This window comes from Centruroides vittatus, unplaced genomic scaffold, assembly GCF_030686945.1.
Source record: "Centruroides vittatus isolate TY-2023 unplaced genomic scaffold, ASM3068694v2 contig_480, whole genome shotgun sequence".
NCBI classification, from domain to species: domain Eukaryota; kingdom Metazoa; phylum Arthropoda; class Arachnida; order Scorpiones; family Buthidae; genus Centruroides; species Centruroides vittatus.
The window spans coordinates 784,909-801,693 of NW_027122270.1; the positions used below are offsets into that span (position 1 = coordinate 784,909).

At 30.1% G+C, this 16,785-nt stretch overlaps 1 protein-coding gene across 2 annotated transcripts in view; it reads right to left on the minus strand.

Moving 5' to 3' along the window:
- LOC136977863 (steroid hormone receptor ERR1-like) overlaps positions 1–16,061 on the minus strand; it is a 101,027-nt gene extending 84,966 nt beyond the window's left edge. The window contains exons 1-2 of one of the 2 annotated variants that reach the window (XM_067273455.1): positions 15,849–16,061; positions 15,710–15,753 (exon numbers count right to left, since the gene is read on the minus strand). The gene's annotated coding sequence lies outside the window, so the exon portion shown is untranslated. Of the gene's footprint in view, positions 1–15,709 lie in introns of both variants that reach the window. The other variant, XM_067273454.1, reaches the window with a different exon arrangement.
- Positions 16,062–16,785: the final 724 nt, after the last annotated feature.

The following is a 16,785-nucleotide window of genomic DNA, read 5'->3' on the forward strand; positions in this document are numbered from 1 at the left end:
AAACGAATGTAACTTCCTTTCTTGTGAATAATATTTAGAGAGATAATATAATTTCGTATAACAATAAACTTAATAAATCCTGATTTTCAATGTGAACACAAGCGACACTAAGATGCTAGCAGAATGAGTGCTAAACACAGACTGATGGAGCATGCGCACAATCAGGGACTTTCCTTCTCCTGGTCACTTGTTATGTGAAACATCGCTCGTTAAGCGAATCAATTTTTACAATTTGTTTTTGCTCATTATGCAAAACACTCATTAAGTGAAGTTCCACTGCAGTTCCAGTTTACAATTGTTGTTTTTTTTAGAGATAATTTAGTATGATATGAAATAAACCATAGGAATTCCATCATTTTTTGAAATGTTGAAATGTTGAACCATTTTTTTCCTTTCCATATTTTTTATACATCAGAACTAAATTAAAAATAAAATTACCAGTATAGCCACAAAAATACAATATTGGTTAAGTAAAGGCAAAAGTTGATTTGTATATCTTAATTTATTTTTATATAGTCTTAATATTTATTAATTAACGCAATTAATTAATCCTTTGATGCTACCACATATCAAAATCATGTAAATCAAATACATTATCTATGTTAGGTAAAGACAGCTGGTAAAGTCGTATTAATTAAAACTTCTGCTGCGTATATAAAGGGATACCTGTAATTATGTATAGAACAGGCCAACTGAAAAACTAAATTAGAAAACAACCCTACTTGGACGATAATTTATATTATACTCCTATAGGGCCTACCAACTAATTTTCTGTAACAAATTTTTGATTTATAATAAACATCTTGTTAAAAACTTGGGATAAAAATAAAGACTATGTTTGCTGCACCAAAAATATTATCCATTTAAAGAACAAGATAATCACTATCTGAAAGTGCTTGTGATGATGTCATATGAGATAAAAAATCATTTAAAGCTAATAGACAGTGGTTATCTCATTCATTATGTGAATAAAAATTTGGGTCTCAATAAACATCATTAGTTATTATATTAGTGTTAAATTTTATAAACTATTTAAGTTTGACTGAAATACATGATCCATGAAATTCAAATCTCAATATTCAACAAGGAACAAATTTATCATTCTCAAAAACATTTGTTTTAAAACAATTTTTAATTATTTCAATCTCAATCAAAGAATTAATCTGTAAGCAAGAAGAAATAAGACAATTCTATTAAAATAGATCCAAACAGTTTGAAATAAATAGAGTTATCCAATTAGCAAATTCAAAAATTATTTCCTTTATTTTATTTTTGAGCAATAAACAAAAGCAGCACTATAGACAAAAAAGATGATGCCAAGGGCCTCATACTTTCAGGAGCTTTTCAAATTTGGTAGTATATTTTAATATTTAAATCATAAAATTGGTAATTATTGAAAATATAACTGTACCGGTATCTATTGCACCTGTCAAAGTTATCATTTTCAAAGTTAAAATTGATCAATGTAATCTGGCAATCATTTGGCATTAATAAAAATATAAACTCATACTACTGAGATGACTTATGCTGTAATTTTTCAATTAACTCTAATTTCTGTGCCATATTTAAGTTTACACACTTTCTTTTAATTTCTGTGTCAGCTGAAATGCCAAAATTTCTAATGCCATTTTAAATTGAAAAGATTTTGAACAGTGTGAAAGGTTTTTTGTGCCTATGATTTTAAATTAGTTCTAGCTTTGTGTGCAGAGATTATTTAATATAGAAAGTAAAAATTCAGAGCTCGTAGAAACACAATTTGCAATTATTGCATGATAATTTAGATAAAATAAGATGAAACAAAGCAAGTTGGGGATTGTGAAATACATAAAACCTCTTGTCTCCAACAATGCATATTCTGTGCTAATTTGGAATAAATACAACTTGTTAATTTTGAGAAGCCAATGAATCAGACTTATTTCTTGTGACATGCCACCTACTCCCCTCTATTCCTTACTTGTTGGTCAAAACAAACACGATAAGAAATGTGCACAGTATGACAGTTGAAGTGTTTGTTAAATCCAAAATCCATTATATCAAGGTTTATAATAATAATAATAATAATAATATTTATTGATTTGACTTGCACCTTTACAAGAGGGAGAAAAAGAAAACAAGATATTGAACATAAATAAGTAATAATAGTAATAATAAGTAAAACAAGATAATAGGTACTGTACACATACCAGAATAAGTATCAATTACATATATTATTAATTAATAATAATTAATAACACCTATCAAAACATGATAAATACATTTACATAAAATAGACTTAATTATTATACAAAGTCATTATGCAATAATAGATTCAGTGATCTTGAAAAAGTTTATATACCTTAATCAATGTTATGGGACTTCAATCATCATCAAGCAAGGAAAAAAATTAATTTCATATCCTTACAAAGATTCCTTTAAATGTTCTAAAGATTCACAAGAAATAAATATACTATATGATTCTTAATATCCTCAACAACCAAATCACAAAAGGAGCACCTAGTGTTTTCATAATATTTATTCTTTTGCCATTAAAGAAAATAGAATATGCATTTAGTCTAAGCTGTATTATTAAAGATTTAATCCTATAATTCAGATCTGACAATAAATAATTACATTTAAACCACAGAAAGGATGAAGCATCCAACCGATTATATTACTGACTAATGTGCATTCTATCTTGCAGCCAATATTCAATCATTTAGTGCTTGTAATAATTCGGCAGAAAAAACATCATCCAATACTTGAGATTGATAAGCATAAAAGAAATCCAACTCTTCCAACCAATTTTTAACAACACTTGGCCATAAATCAACAGAAGATGATTGCTGTACCCAGTGGCGTAGCGTAGTGGGGGCGGCCCGCCCCGGGCAGCACTTTTAGGGGGCGGCAAAATTTCACAATAAATAATAATAATATCTTGTAAAAATTTGAACCGGTACAATACACAATAATGATGATTGTTCTTGCTGAAAAGTTCTTTAGAATTACTGTATATTTTAGTCTTTTAAATTGAGATACCTAAATAAGGGGGCGGCAAAATTTTCTTCCGCCCTGGGCGGCTGACACCCACGCTACGCCACTGGCTGTACCACCATCGATTTGTTACAAACTAATTTTCTAAAGCTGCATTCAGGCAAATCAAAAATTTTAAACCAAAATCAAAAAACATTAATATGAAAATCAATTGCTAGAGGTAGTCTACCCAATTTGCATCTTATCAATGATCCAGAAACTGAACAGTTTAAGTGGAAAATCCATTTAAAAAACCATAATTGAGCCTTTTCTAATTTTTCTGCAAAACTAACGACCGACATTGGAAACATATAACTTAAACTTGATTTAACTATTAAATCAAAAAGTCTAAAATAATTCTTAATAGAAATCATCTTCATTTTTATTAATAATTCCATTATATTTGACATTTTTTGTTTAGAATCTAACAAAACCCATTCAAGATTTAAAGAAAATGAACCTTGAGAAGAAAAATAAATACCCAAGTATTTGAAATGAGACACTATTACCAGTTTGTTGCAGTACCATAAACATCCTCCTGGATATGCCCTTGCCATGCAACATCAAGTTTATAAAGATTTTATATGAAATATCTTATGCATGGCAGAGTTCCAATTATCTGGTCTTCAATTATATGATCTTAAATAGTTTTGCTCCTTTTGTCCATTTTACTGAATATTTTGATTGAAACATCGTCCAGTCTAACAGCATACACATGTCAAAAAGTAATATTTATCCCTTTCTAAACATCTTACTCCACAGGGAGACTTACTTCTTTGAACATGATTGCTGATACACTTTAAACAACCTTTACAGTCCAGTAACAAAAATTTTTTAATAAAAAAACTTTTGACAAACATTTTCAACCTTGCCAAAATGCCATGTTAATAATAAGACAATCGTTTCAAACAGATCATATTAGGACCCTAAAAACCTTGGAAATATACAATGCTGGCCTGACTGGCAAATGCATTAACTTTAAGAACGGAAAAATAGTCTCATATGCATGGCAATACTTTTACAAAAACCAGGGAGGGTCGACATATATTAATTTTTATTAATTGGTATTAAGTTATATCTTAAACTTTTATGTATGTGTTAGCTTTATATATATATGTTAAATTTTATATATACCACCATTTAATTTTTGTTGTTATATACTATCATGTTTTTGTTCCAATTTTTAAAAATAGTATTTTGAAAAGTTGTTCTGCATGTTCCAATTTAGAATTTTGTTAATTTAAAAACCTGAGGCAGACCTCGGTCAAGGTCGAAAACATTTGTCAAAAGTTTATTAAAAGATTTTTGTTACTGGACTTTAAAGGTTGTTTAAAGTGTGTCTGTGATTCATTCCAGTATTAAGAAGAAGGCAATTTTAATGATTGCTGATGTTATGCTTTTTAACAAATAAAGGGAAATAACACTGATGATGATAAACTCGGTCATAAAAAAATATCCCTAACGAAGTTTTCAAGAAATAGATTAGCTAACTTTTTTAAAAAAAAGCTGTAGACAGAATTTAATTTCTTAAAAATAAACCTTATTTTTTTTAATTTTTAAAAGTGAAGTAAAAAGAAATAAAAATGAAAATTTTGATGCTAGCAATGGATTGTTTTTTATGTTACTCAGCAAATGGATTGTTTTTTACGTTACTCAGCAAAACTTACAAACAGATATGTTTTATTGAAAGTGAAAGATTGAATCATACCTGGCCTCTGCTGAAATGCTGACAATTCAGAATTTATCAAACCTTGTGTCATTAGAACATCTGCATTTACTACAGCCTTCAAATGAACAAAAGTTGATGCATAAAAATTAGCTGTATGGTATTTTCAGAACAACAAATGCATGAATAACTCACACTGTATTTGAAGAATACTTAATATAACATTTCAGCTACAAAACCAAAAAGTTTTGCTTATACTCAAGACAACTGTTCATCACACTCTTAACAACTTCACAAACATTAAATTATTATTTTTGCCATACAATATAACATCAATTGGCCAGTCTTTAAATCAAGGGATCATTAAAAGCTTCATGAATTACTACTCCAAGCAGTTCATAGAAGTTTTGCCTTTTAATTTACAAGGGATAGTAGTAAAGTCTTGCACAATCTGACAACACCGCCACGTGGTGGACAAAATCATGTTGAATGCTTGCATAAGCATTGTCGCAGACATAAACAGACGAGAACTGGTGTGACAAGCACTGAGCAGGAGGCGAATTACAAGGCATCCGCAGCACACTTGGGTACTGTCACACATGAAGATCAACATGCCTTCATCAAAATCAAATTGTTACATATGAAAATACACACAGACATCCACAAAGGATAGATGGAAGTGTGTGTATGTGATACTGTCGACCAAAGCACAGTGTTGCACTGGGAGGCCATTTTTATCATGGTCACTGAAGCATCTTAGACGACCTGCGATCTGAACAAATAAAAACTGCAACTGATGAGGCAACTGTGGCATGTGTTGCAGAACTGCTTAGAGAAGATCATCGCATCACATGCAACAAGATTGCTATAGAGGTGGAGATATCGCATTTTTCAGCACATCAAATCCTCGTGGTCAACTTGAAGAAATGAAACATCTCCGCAAGGTGAGTGCCACACTAACTTACACCAGAACAGGAACATCATTGTATGGAAACACTGACAGACTTTTCAAACAGGTTCAACACCTTGGGATCAGAGTTCATCAAACACATCATTGCCATTGATGAGTACTGGACCAGAGACTTTGAGCCAGAATTGAAGTCTCAAAGCAGCAAATGGCAAGTGGCAGGTTCACCTCAACTAAAGAAGTTTCACAGATTGAAATTGAAGCAGATGATGATCATGGCGCACAACCATGAGGGTGTCATCTTGATGAAGCAAATTCCAGTGGGCACAACTGTCACTGGAAAGGTCTACAGGAAGTTCCTGCAAAGTCTTCGGCAGAAAATGCACAAGACGCGCCCCAAGCTCTTGCAATGAGGTATGTTTATTCTGCATGAAAATGCATGATTGCATATTGCAATGACTGACCAACCTGCTTGTGTCTTTCAGCTGGGAGATCTTGTCCCATTCTCCATACAGTCCCAATTTCAGTCCTCCCAGTTTTGACTTGATCCCCAAGCTCAAACTGCCCCTGCGAGGGCAGTGATTCACCTCAGTTGCAGAAGTCTCAGCGGCCATTACCCGACACGTTCACCAGCTCAACAAAAGTGGTGAGATGACAAGACTTGTGGACCTGCCCAAATGATGGCAAGCAGTGATTGATCACAAGGGAAACTACTTCGAAAGATAGTAACAACACACTCACTGTAGCATTCCTTGGTTTCAAATAAAAAAATACTGTGCAAGACTTTCCTACTAACCCACGCAGATATATTGGATGAAAAAAGTTTTCAATACTAAATGCTATTGCTGTACAATAAAAGCATTTCAATAAAGAAACAGTCCAAAACTGCTTCATATATTCCCAACTAAGACTTCATCCATAAACCATGTGTCTGGTTTACAGGTAAGGGAAAGGACCACAAAAGACCATGTAGAGGAGGGATGGATAAGGTAAAAAACCATATGGTTATTAATAGAGTAAATAAATTTGAAAAATTATGAAGTATACATTCAACATAACACTTCTACAACACAGTTTTGCTGTAACATAGTTCAGAAATTAGGAAAATCCCCCATACAATATGGTGTCTAGTTTTGCTCTAACACAGTTTTGGAAATCCTCCATACAAAATTTCACAATTTTTAAGTGTAAACTCTGTTATACAAACATACATCAAACGAAATATATATACCTTGCTAGGGTTGTGATATATATACCTTGCCAGGGTTGCGATGGCCAACTGAATGCCTTGAGTGGATGTTTCTGACCGTGGGCGCAGATGTGGCCCCAGTCAGCGCCGTAATAACTGTAGAGGGTTATATCCTAGTCTTATATATGCTGGAAGAGGAGATTGGACCAAAGGTCCGAGTAGCGTAACTGGCAACACATCACGGTAAGTGGGAGTTGCGGGTTCGAGTCCCGCTTCAGGCTGATTCTTTTCTTCCAGTTTAATCTAAATTAATTAATTAAATATTATAATTATTAATTTTAATAAGAGATAGCACCTAACACCTAACTCTAGTGCCAAATTTATTCCTAATCTATAATCATATATCCAAAATTTAGCCCATCATTTATGGCAGTTGTTGGTGTATTTGTAAACTCCGTTATTCAATATTTTTTTTATTCAAGTAAGCATGTGTGTTGTCTCAAATTTTTCCATGGATTTTAGAATATTGAAATTTTCAATTTGTTTTGTGCCTTTCATCAGGTTTACTTTAATGGAAACAGATAGGAAAGCTAGGACAAGGAAGAAAAAATTGCACTATCAACCAGATAATATTGACATTGCTTTCAGACATTAGCACTTAAGACCATCACCAAGTTTTGGTTTTACAGAATAATGTTCTTCTTTAGTAATGTTCATTTAAACATTTTTAGGTAAGTGTTATTAAACTTTTTTTTAACCATAGGTATTACTTACCTATGAATGATTACTTCATTTGTAAAAATGACAGACAAAATATAGCGTTATCTTGGTTTTGAACAGAAATTCTGGGAGAAAAACTGCTCGGTACACGACTAAACAAATACTACCCTCTATAACAAATTTTCGATTAATGACATGACATTTTTAGTCAGTCATCCATAAAAAATTATTTAAAAAAAATAAAGATGCTGATATTTCTGATCAAGATCGACAAAAAGCTCACAAGACGGCAATACTTTGTAAAAAGAAAACCTTCATTTAACTATAATTAACATTGACATGTAATACAGTACTTTTAATTGTGATTGTTAGTTAATTATTGATTGCTTTAATAAACATATTTCTCTTAGTAACAAAATAAAATAGTATACTTTTGTTAAATTTTGGAACCTAATCCCATGTTTTGCATTAGTCCTTTGTTTCATATAGCACAGATTTGCATAACATGGCACTTTTTCGAAACATAACTATTGTGTTATACAAGGAATACCTGTATAAATATACTGCATTTAATAATATATTGATATTTTTATAGTTAATTAAATTAGACAATTTTCTTGCAACATCAGAGTTAAGTGAAAGTGGTTTTTACAATACTTTTTATTCTCTTTATCCATCACAAAAATGCATGGAGGTTTAAAAAAAATTGGCATGAGTTTTTCAATGCTGACATCAATGTGTTAAAAATAAAATCTCTTCTTTTATTTGAAAGATTGAAAAACTGTACTTTAAAAGAATCCAAGTCTGGAGAATAATAAAATTTTTAAAATAATTTTTAATATAAAATTAATAATACATAAGATAATAAGAATATTTATAAACTGAGAGGAATAGAAAGAGGAGGATTTGATCTTCTAGAAGATTTTGAGAATAGTAGTAAAAAAGAATAACTATAGTTTGAACTGAAGATACTATTTACATTGGAGCCAATTTGGAAAAAAATATAAATTGTGAGCATTAAAAAATGTACTTCAACTGTAGTTTCTGTTACTAAATTTCATTCTTCCAACTGTAGTTTTGTTTCAATGGCATAATTAATTTTTCCAAAAAGGGGGTCTTAAAATTTTAAAATATACCCATTTCAAAAAAGAGGAGTAGGACTAGAGACAACATTTGACCACCAAGGGGAGAGAGGAAAAGTTTAGATCTATATGTATGTGCGCATGTGTATATATATGAGTATGTTTGTTTATTTGCTATGCACTCCTGTTTGACCAACTGTTCTGAAACTTAACGTTATGTTAATACACTTTTGACTTAGACAACGTCATACATACCATCCCAAAATATTGATTTAATTTCTACATATTAATTAGTTTTTGCCTACACCAGACTTTCTGCCTTCAGATGTAGAACCACTTGTATGCATTTCTAGCATAAAATAAAAAATAGTAATAATTTTTAAAATAATAATAAACTAAACATAATTCATACAAAAAAAGATAATTTAAAAAAAAAACAAATATTATATTCATTTAATTACAGCAACAATGATATGGCATATAATAGATGCACTATATCATTACTGTAATTGGTAGTACATGGCATGCATGTGTTGAGTTGAAAGTGTTATACTGTAACAAATTATGTAAGTATTATAAAAGTGACCCTGTTCTTACAACTTGAAATATGTAAACAAAGGGCAATTTTTTTACTATTAAAGTCAAGTTGTTAAATCTAAGGACTTGAATGTGTTTCTTTTTTAATACTATTTTTGTAAAATTATTAATTTTATATATTTTAAATTTCTCTCTCTTATAAACCTGGACAACAACCAAGTGTAACAAGCTAGTTTTAACACGTTGACTGCCACGTGACTTTTTAGGATTCTGTTGTAAAATGCCAACTTAATTTAATTATATTATATTATTAAAAACTTTAATCAGAGTACATAGTAATAATCAAATAGCATATAAAATGTGTTTTTCTTAAAATAAAGGTATTACGAATTATCTCTTAGTTGGCTTATGTAACAGAAAGCTCTTTGCTAAAGCCAAACTACGAGTTAATTCGTGCACAGACACGATTCGTCCTGTCACTTCGCTACAGCTAATCGGAGATGTGCGTCTAAATTCATTAGTAATAAATCGGATATAGAGGCGAGCACATCACATTTACGTCTTTTTTGAGAGTGTTATTTTTTATTCATTTTTATAATCAAATTATAAATATCCCAAAATGGATAAGAAAAGACCACTGACTAAAAAACACCTTGATTACTACACTAATCTAAGTGATTCAGAATCTGACAAAATTTTTGGTGAGGATGGGGGAGTTTATTTGGCAGCGAAATAGTCCTGTTACTGTATGTAACAGGACATGGAAAGACAAACGAGAAGTCCTTACCATTTCAAACATGCACGTTGTTGAAATGGTAGAGGTGTTCAATCGCAATGGAAAATGTTCGATGAAACCGAATATAATTCGAGATTATAATCATGGAATGTCTGGCATTGACGATCAGATCAAATGCTATCGTACTACACAGCTCTAAGAAAGACTATTAGATGGCCCAAAAAGGTTGCATTACATATTATAGAAATATATATACATAATGCGCACAAACTCTTTCAAAAAGCAACTTCTTTAAAATAAAACTTATAAAGTTTAGAGAAGCATTCGTCAAAGCGTTGATTGGAGAAGAGATTCAACCAGTTTCAAAAAAAATTAAATTGCAGAAGCTTCACTATTTACAGAGTATCCCATCTACTCAGAAAAAACAACATCTGACAAAGCCATGTCGAATTTGTACCAAAGCTAAAAAACGCCGAGAAACGCGTTATTTCTGTCCAATCTGTCTTGAGAAGCCAGCCCTTTGCGTAGAAGATTGTTTTAAAAATTATCACAAACAATAAAAATATCGTTTTGCTTTTGATTTTGAATAAACATTTTATAATATTTTCTGTTCGTTTAAATTTATATTTCTGTTTTATAAATTATCACAAACAATAAAAATATTGTTTTGCTTTCGATTTTGAATAAACTTTTTATGATTATATTTTCTGTTCATTTATTAATAAATGTTCTGTTCATGTAAGCTAAACTTGATTTTTTGTTCTTGCCCCTGAAGCTATCTATTCATATTTACACTGATATACTACGAATTACATCGTAGCTGCACAAATATGGCAAGGAAACAAACTACGATATAACTCGTAGGTGGCGTCCTAGGCAGAAACGGTAACTACGAGTCATCTCGTAGATGGCAGTCAACGTGTTAACTAATAGGATACATGATTTATGGACGAAATCTAATTAGTGGTGACAAAAACAATACAAGTGACAGTATTAGCACACAAACATCTAATGCATTTTACATCTTAACATAATACATAAATAATAATCAGTTTCCTATAATGACTGTTTTAAGATTCTGATAATTGTGAAAAAATGCAGTGATCAAGAACTTTCAATGTATATACAAACATATAACTTAAATCAATATTGTTAATTCAATATATTACTAACAAACATGATCAGTTCTGAACAGAATATTAATTTGACATAGTAAGATCAATTACAAATATGCATAGATAATATATTATCTACCTTCTGATGCAACAACACTTATGAATACACTGTATTTACTCGCATATAAGACGACCTCGCATATAGGACGAGGTGTGACTTTAAAGATCAAAATAAAAAAAATTTGATTTATTAATACAATTCTAATTTTATTTCGTTTAATCACAAGTAAAATATCAAATGAATGTAAATGCACACACTGTCCCGCAAAAATTACTGGTTGGTAGATGTACAGTACCAGTTTTGGCCACAACTGGTACTACACTGGCCAAAACTGGTACATCTACCCTAATCTTTAAGGAAAAAATCTTCTAAAATCGACAATATAATTTGTTCACGTAAAGCTGGACAATCGGAAACCTTTTTTTTTACCAATTCTTAACAGTTGAATCCACTCTCCGTCAATTACACTTATAAGTTTCTCTGAATTCTGATTTCCGAATAATCATCTGTTTCAATGTGGGAATGGATTAAAAAACTTATATTGGGCTCCTGTGTGATTTTGGAATTTCAATCTGGAATTCAATTCAAAAGCTTTCTTTTCCTATTGCTATTCATCTTTACTCCCAACAATATACAAGAATGGTTCAAACAACCCAGATAAAATACTTATGTTTCAAAATGCAAGAGGGTAAGCATCCGGTAAAAAATGCGAATACACAGTTCACAAAAATGATTTGCAAAAACGCAAAGAATCTTTTGCTTGCGCATAAAGGATAACCTAGAAATTTGAAGTTGTGATAAATGAATAAAAACCTTGTCTTATATGCGAGTAAATACAGTAAATTTGCAAGAAGGCATATTATAAAATGCTTTTAACAATTTTCATTAAAATATGAACATACGTCATTATTTAAGTATTTCAATAAATTATTTAGGAGTAAAAACTTCTGAAATCAGTAATCTTTTGGCTTATTTTAGCATCAAAACACCAAAACATTTATCATCACAAAATTCATCTAAACAGAAACAGTCAATTTTTCTGAACTGAAGCATACTGAGAAGTCAATCTTGCATCAAAGAAGTCTTTATATTGCCTACTGAGAACATTAGTGACATAACTGCAAAAATGCCATTTTGAAATAACTGCTTTCAAAGTTTTTGTCAAAATTTCCATCTTTCATTCCTACTCAATTATTTGCATTATTCAGTTGATTCTTTTTATCTTCATAGCTAAAACACCTTCTACTTTAAAATGTTCTAGCAGATTAGTTATTCTTATCTTTCAAGACAATACATAACTTTTTTAAATTTTAGTTACATCCCTAAAGCATAAAAATTTTGAAGTACAGTAGAGCATCGATTATCCGACTTAACTGGGGACTGAGGTTGGTCGGATAACTGAAAAGTCGGATAACCGAAAAGTATGAAAAAATACATTATTGGTATAGTGTATTAGGACTGGTTTAAATACTAGCCTCCCTTTCATGGTCGAGCCAGTGCTGCCAGCTAAAACATGCAAAAATTTAACAAAAATAATATTAAAGTAGCCAAGACATAACCAAATATTGTAGCGCCACATCACTAGCGGACAATTGAATTTGCCAACTAGAACGCGGTCAGTTAACCGATAAATCGGTTAATTGGGGGGGGTCGGATAATCGATGCTCTACTGTAGTTTTGAAGATCTTGTTGGTAATATAATGACATGACATATACATTTTACTGTAAATGATTAGGAGCCTCATGGTGCACATAATTCCAAAACTGTTGATTTTGCAAATTGGTTGGTGTGTTGTTATTTTTGAATTATATCACTAATATTCTCAGCAAATTATATATATAAATGAAAAGCAATGTTGAAGATATGAACTTTTTATCTAGAAATATACAAATAAGTTTTTGTTTACTTTTTAATATTAACATCTTTAAATATTTTTTTTTAAACTTACATATGTTAAACATATAAATTAGTATGTTAAATGTATACATTTAACATACCAATTTATACAATGTATTAAAGAAATGTGTATGTACTGTACAATTGATATGTTAACTGAGAATTCTAAGCTATCCATTCCACAGAGATAATTTAGTTAGTTGGAAATTTTCAAAAAATTTGTTATTATAATAGTGTTTCTTTTCTGTTTATGGGTTTTATTTTAGCTTTACTTTCCATATGTAAACTGGTATATATATTTAAATTTCTGATATAATCAAAGTCTGGCAAATACTTTAATAATTTTGCAATATGCAAAAATATTTCAATAAGTAATAATATATTAATATTAAACATTATAAGAAGACAAATTGCTAAATAGAACCAATTATTTAAGAATATCTACTAAAGTTCAAGAAAATGAATGTTAAATGTAATAAAATAATTATTAAAAGGTCTTGTAAAATTTTTTTTTCGTTGTTTAACAATAATCTGTAATAATATAAAATTTTACGAAAAAATTTTTGCAATACTTTTATAAAGCTTTGATAGAGATGCTATATATAATAACATAAAAGCTTTATACAGTAACAAGAATATTTTTTATTCTTTAAATAAACCTATTATCTTATATCACTTTAAAACTTTCTAAGTTTTCCATTTAAACATCCATATCTAATTGTGATTATCTAAAGACATTTACTACGCAATATATGCATATATTACAATATTTATTCAACTTAATTATATTTTTTCTTGATTTTTGATTTACACCACTATTGATGTAAAATAGAACAGGTAAATAACAAAGCTCAATAATCTGAATATTTCTGGATCAATACTGAAAACTAATGAACAATTAAATTTACTATGATAATTTGTGAGCATGTATCATAGTGTTCAATCTAAATCAACAGAACAAAAACAAATACATTTGCATATCACTCTTCAAATATTTTGTAAGATACTTTACAAATATCTCACTAACCAATATTTGTATAGGAATTATTGGAATTATTATTATTAAGTTATTACATTTGTCTTTCCAGTTCACATACAAAGAATTAATAATTATAATAATAATAATGTCATATAGAAAATTACTGATGCATAATACAAATTCATCTCAAAGTTCTATTTAATTGAATTATTAGCAAACAAAATATAAAAAGCCTAATAAAGTTAATACTTCCAATAAATGTGTTTGTACAATATCATTAAAAAGTCATTTATAATCTGCAAAAATCTCAAAAAATAATAGTAGCTTAAATAAAGTCACATTTATTAATTTAAATGCTTTTAAAGCAATTTTGCATCTCCTGCTTCAAGACAGTATAGATCAAATCTGACTTTTTATTTATATCCAACTCTTTTTGAGATTTTACTGAATATTCAGAACTTCAACAATTCAACAATTCAGAATTTATCTATATTAATTTTTCACATATTAACATCATTAAATAAATAACGCATTTAAATAAAAGCATTATTTCTTTATTTGAATAAATAAATACCTTAAATTCAAATCAATTCATTATAAAACATTGGCACAAATAAATGAAATGATTATAACTACATAATCTGAAGCAATGATAATCTAGTTTTTGTACATTGTTATAAAAAAAAATGGAAGACAATGTATTTTTGATTTTAACCTACGTAACTTGAATGAGAAAACTGTAGTAATCTCTAATATTAATTACTATCCTAATTCTTTTATTAAAGAGAACATAATCATTTTACGCCAGTTACGATTACTACTAACGTTTTAAATTTTAAAAGTTTGTAACTTTCTATTCTACCAATTCATATTTAATCACACAGAGGGTAACAAAAAGAAATTACCGTCATTTATTATTTTCGGGTTATTACGATATGTAACCAGAAACGAAAAAATTAGTCAAGCTTATAAAGAAGAAATTTATGAATTTAAAAAGAATTTTAAGACCAAAAAATATCTAATAATAATTTATTCGAGTAATAAACAGAGATATGGTCTTTTTGCATTTTACTTCATGAAGTGAATGAACTAATTGCGAAGCAGTAAATGATTTTCGAAACTATAAAAAAAAAATAACCAAACTTTAATAAGGTTTTGTATTCATTATTTATTAAAATACTTTCCCCAATTTTTAAAATTTGACAACCTTCGACCCTTCAGCTCGAGTAATCTTGAAAAATTCATTAAAATATCAACACATGATGCCGATATCTTCATTTAATGAATGTTTACTCATCTATCAAGCACAGCAGGTACTGTACAGATCAGTAAGCTGGAATAAAACAACAGTAAGAGAGTTCTTGACCCTATGAAAATGGGATGAAAAATGATGATGTAGGTTGAACTATGTGCTTATATATTACAGTATTTGGAATAAGAAATTGATTAATTAATTGCACCAAAAAAAAAGTTAAAGGCTATTGTAATGTACGGTTTATTATAATGTGAGCGAATTTCGTTCGTATACAAACGAATTAATATGGATAGAGAAGAGCCTCATACGGAAACTCATCCCAATCATAAACATGGACTTTGAAGGTCGCGGGTTCAAGATTTCAAAACTGCAGGTCTCGAACCCAAAGTTTACCTACAGATATTTCATTTAACGTTATAAATTAAGCATTAAAAAAATAATCCACCACGCGTTTAATGACAAAATTCGGCCGAAATGTATACAATTGTATACAAACTAGAAAAAAAAAAAGTATATCACTTTTTATCAACCGGGATCGTCTTTAGTCGTCACTCACCTCAAACTAACGTTAACGGCATCATCCGCACCGATCGGAAGACTCTAGAGTATTTAAAATCCTATATTAATTCGTCGTATTAATAAAATTGAAAAACTTTCTATCAAATTTAAAGCGATTTGTATTGAGTCCTACTGACCCAGTTCCTTCCTTCGACCAACAGTTCCCGGATAGTTGATGAGTGCGCATGCTCTAATGACGTTTTGATTGTCTCCAGAGGTATAATGGGGAACGCAGTTTCGTTCCTTTTATCTAGTCGTTCGAATTCTGTCGTCTGGCGTAAATTATATTCGTTCCGAAGAGAAATATCGATAAATCTTCGTTACCGTCAACCATTTGAATCAATTACACTATAAACGTAGTGTAGTAGATTAAAAAAAACGCAGATATATAAGTGCTTTCGATCTCTGGTTTACTGTTACTCGTTTACTTCTATTTTATTTTTTCGGAACTTTGTGTAATTTGCATAAAGTATTCGTGGAAGTTTATGTATTTACCAATAGAGTAAATATAAGAGGGGATTAGATGTGTTACTGTAAATTAATCGTGCATTAAATATTCATTTTTCTGTTTATGTGCGAAACTTTGAACAATTTGTGCGATGTTTTACTTTGTTTGGTGAGGAATCGGTGAAAACTTAATATTCGGTTTAGTTTGGCTTGATGGGATACGTGGGAGAAATGCCAAAGGGTGCCTCCCCGGGAAGGGTGTTTTCTATGGGAAACCAGCCTCTATTTTAGGCTGATCGTATCATTTACTATACAACAGAGGACACATTTCAGAATTAATGAAAATGGGTTCCAAACTGATTAAACTTCGGTTATTTTTTTAAAATTTATTTATTGATTGATCTATAAGTTAGTGATATTATATTGACGTTTTAATATTCAAAGATTGATTCAACGATCAAATGTTAAAAACAGGCAAAACAGGTGATTTAAATAGGAGCAGGGTGACCAATGTCCGGTCACCCTGCTCTATTTAAATACGAGAACCAGAATATTTTTCTTCGGTTATTCAAAATTAATATACGGGCCAATATACTGTATATGAAACAAAGTTTGAGTTTCAAATCT